This window comes from Arachis hypogaea, chromosome 19 (genome assembly GCF_003086295.3).
Source record: "Arachis hypogaea cultivar Tifrunner chromosome 19, arahy.Tifrunner.gnm2.J5K5, whole genome shotgun sequence".
In the NCBI taxonomy this organism is placed as follows: Eukaryota; Viridiplantae; Streptophyta; class Magnoliopsida; order Fabales; family Fabaceae; genus Arachis; species Arachis hypogaea.
In genome coordinates, this window is record NC_092054.1 from 132,118,635 (window position 1) to 132,122,895 (window position 4,261).

Consider the following 4,261-nt stretch of genomic DNA (forward strand, 5'->3'; position numbering starts at 1 on the left):
GTTTGTTGCTGAGAAGATGATGGAAAAGGTTTACTATTGTTAAACCTGTTTCTTCCATCATTATTAAAGCCTTGTTGAGCCTTTTGTTGATCCTTCCATGAGAGATTTGGGTGATTTCTCCATGAGGGATTATAAGTGTTTCCGTAGGATTCACCCATGTAATTCACATCTGCTATTGCAGGGTTTTCAGGATCATAAGCTTCTTCTTCAGAAGATGCCTCTTGAGTACTGTTGGATGTAGCTTGCATTCTATTCAGACTCTGAGAAATCATATTGACTTGCTGAGTCAATATTTTATTCTGGGCCAATATGGCATTCAGAGTATCAATTTCAAGAACTCCCTTCTTCTGAGGCGTCCCATTACTCACAGGATTCCTCTCAGAAGTGTACATGAACTGGTTATTAGCAACCATGTCAATGAGTTCTTGAGCTTCTGCAGGTATTTTCTTTAGGTGAATGGATCCACCTGCAGAAGTATCCAATGACATCTTAGCTAATTCAGACAGACCATCATAGAATATATCCAAAGTGGTCCATTCTGAAAGCATGTCAGAAGGACACTTTTTGGTCAGTTGCTTGTATCTCTCCCAAGCTTCATAGAGGGATTCACCTTCCTTCTGTCTGAAGGTTTGAACATCCACTCTAAGCTTACTCAGCTTTTGAGGAGGAAAGAACTTGGCTAAGAAAGCCTTGACCAGCTTATCCCAAGAGTTCAGGCTATCTTTGGGTTGAGAGTCCAACCACACTCTAGCTCTGTCTCTTACAGCAAACGGGAAAAGCATGAGCCTGTAGACTTCAGGATCTACTCCATTAGTCTTAACAGTATCACAGATCTGCAAGAACTCAGTTAAGAACTGAAAAGGATCTTCAGATGGAAGTCCATGAAACTTGCAGTTTTGTTGCATCAGAGAAACTAATTGAGGTTTCAGCTCAAAATTGTTTGCTCCAATGGTAGGGATGGAGATGCTTCTTCCATGTAAATTGGAATTAGGTGCAGTAAAGTCACCAAGCATCCTCCTTGTATTATTATTATTTTCGGCTTCCATCTCCTCTTCCTGTTCGAAAATTTCTGTAAGGTTATCTCTGGATTGTTGTATTTTAGCTTCTCTTAGTTTCCTCTTCAGAGTCCTTTCAGGTTCAGGGTCTACTTCAACAAGAATGTTCTTGTTCTTGCTCCTGCTCATATAAAAAAGAGGGAACAGAAAAATAATAATAATATGGATCCTTTTTACCCAGGTATAGAGGTTCCCCTGTGTGAGTAGAAGAAGAAAAGAGTGTAATGTAAAGAAGGGAAGAAGAGAAAATTTGAACACAGATGGAAGAGGGGTTCGAATTTGTGTGAGATGAAGTGTTAGTAGATGGATAATTAAATAGAAGGAGATGAGAGAGAAAGAGGATTTTCGAAAATAAAATTTTGAAAAGGGGTTAGTGATTTTCGAAAATTAGGAATGAAATCAAGTTTAAAATTAAAAATTGAAACAATTAGTTAATTAAAAAGAATTTTTGAAAAAGAGGGAAGAGATTTTCGAAAATTAGAGGGAGAGAGTTAGTTAGGTAGTTTTGAAAAAAGATAAGAAACAAACAAAAAGTCAATTAGTTAGTTGAGAAAAGATTTGAAAATTAATTTTGAAAAGATAAGAAGATAAGAAGTTAGAAAAGATATTTTAAAATCAAATTTTTGAAAAAGATAAAATTTTGAAAAAGATATGATAGAAAGATATGATTGAGATTAGTTTTGAAAAAGATTTGATTTTTAAAATCTCAATTAATGACTGGATTCACAAGAAATCACAAGATATGATTTTAGAACTTAAAGTTTGAATCTTTCTTAACAAGCAAGTAACAAACATGAAATTTTTGAATCAAAACATTAATTGTTGATGATATTTTCGAAAATTATGAGATAAAATTAAGAAAAATATTTTTGAAAAATATTTTTAAAATTTTCAAAAATAAATAAGAAAAATGAAAAAGATTTGATTTTTGAAAAAGATTTTGAAAAAGATAAGATTTTTAAATTGAAAATTTGATTTGACTCATAAAAACAACTAAATTTTAAAAAGTTTTGAAAAAGTCAACTCAAATTTTCGAAATTTATGAGTGAAAAAGGGAAAGATATTTTTTTTATTTTTGAATTTTTATTGATGAAAGAGAAAAACATGAAAATGATGCAATGCATGAAAATTTTGGATCAAAACAATGAATGCATACAAGAATGCTATGAATGTCAAGATGAACACCAAGAACACTTTGAAGATCAAGATGAACACCAAGAACTTATTTTTGAAAAATTTTCAAGAAAAGAAAACATGCAAGACACCAAACTTAGAAATTTTTCATGTATAGACACTATGAATGCAATAATGCATATGAAAAACAAGAAAAGACACAAAATAAGAAAATATGAAGATCAAATAAGAAGACTGGCCAAGAACAACTTGAAGATCATGAAGAACACTATGAATGCATGAATTTTCGAAAAATGCATAAATTTTTAGAAAAAAATACAATTGACACCAAACTTGAAATTGACTCAAGACTCAAACAAGAAACACAATATATTTTTTTTTTTGTTTTTATGATTTTATGATTTTTTTTGGATTTTTCAAAAATTAATGTGAAAAAGAAAAATAAGGATTCCAAAATTTTTAATATGAATTCCAGGAATCTTGTACTCTTAGTCTAAAGCTCCAATCTGAGGGTTAGGCATGGCTTAATAGCCAGCCAAGCTTTAGAAGATACAAATCAGTCATACAATAACAAATTTTATTAGCAACAACTAGCTTGCTCTTGTAATGATGACTTGGGAGCCTCAGTCCAAATGAATTTGGATATGGCTTTACAGCCAGCCAGACTTCTACATGCTTCATGAAACTCTAGAATTCATTCTTAAAAATTCTGAAGAAAAATATATTTTATTTTTTGAAAATATTTTTTTTTCGAATATTAATTGGGAAAAACGAAAAAGAAGAAAATATTTTTGAAAAATGTTTGAAAACTTTTTGAAAATAAAATAAGAAGAAAATTACCCAATCTGAGCAACACGATGAACCGTCAGTTGTCCAAACTCGAACAATCCCCGGCAACGGCGCCAAAAACTTGGTGTTGTTGCCGGACCGAAAAATTTGGCACTGATGTTACTGGACCAAAAGCTTGCCGAAAACTCGAACAATCCCCGGCAACGGCGCCAAAAACTTGGTATGCGAAATTGTTACTCTGAGGTTGTAAAATTTGTTGTTCGTTCTCTCCCTGGCAATGGCGCCAAAGACTGGTGCACAATACCATGGTCCAAACATAACTTCACAACTTCGCACAACTAACCAGCAAGTGCACTGGGTCGTCCAAGTAATAAAACCTTACGTGAGTAAGGGTCGATCCCACGGAGATTGTTGGTATGAAGCAAGCTATGGTCATATTGTTAATCTCAGTCAGGCGGATATCAAATGGTTATGGAGTTTTCGAATAATAATAATAATAAATAAACAGAAAATAAAGATAGAAATACTTATGTAATTCATTAGTGAGAATTTCAGATAAGCGTATAGAGATGCTTTCGTTCCTCTGAATCTCTGCTTTCCCGCTGTCTTCATCCAATCAGTCTTACTCCTTTCCATGGCAAGCTTTCTGTAAGGGAATCACCGTTGTCAATGGCTACATCCCATCCTCTCTGTGAAAATGGTCCAAATGCTCTGTCACGGCATGGCTAATCATCTGGAGGTTCTCGATCATACTGGAATAGGATTTACTATCCTTTTGCGTCTGTCACTACGCCCAGCACTCGCGAGTTTGAAGTTCGTCACAGCCATCCCTTCCCAGATCCTACTCGGAATACCACAGACAAGGTTTAGACTTTCCGGATCTCAGGAATGGCCATCCATGGGTTCCAACTTATACCACGAAGATACTAATAACTTGGACTCGGTCCCCTGTATTAGATATCTAAGAGATACTCATTCTAGCTTGGTTGCATGTAGAACGGAAGTGTTTGTCAGGCACGCGTTCATAAGTGAGAATGATGATGAGCGTCACATAATCATCACATTCATCATGTTCTTGGGTGCGAATGGATATCTTAGAAGCGGAATAAGTTGAATTGAATAGAAAAATAGTAGTACTTTGCATTAAATCATGAGGAACAGCAGAGCTCCACACCTTAATCTATGGAGTGTAGAAACTCTACCGTTGAAAATACATAAGTGAAAAGTTTAGGCATGGCCGAGAGGCCAGCCCCCAAAACGTGATCATAGGATCAAAAATATAA

General features: G+C 34.6%; 1 non-coding gene across 1 annotated transcript; it reads left to right on the forward strand.

The window, feature by feature from the left end:
* Window positions 1-542: 542 nt before the first annotated feature.
* LOC112780590 (small nucleolar RNA R71) lies at window positions 543-650 on the forward strand. Its single transcript, XR_003191415.1, has one exon. It is a non-coding gene; the product is annotated as a small nucleolar RNA R71 (small nucleolar RNA).
* Window positions 651-4,261: the final 3,611 nt, after the last annotated feature.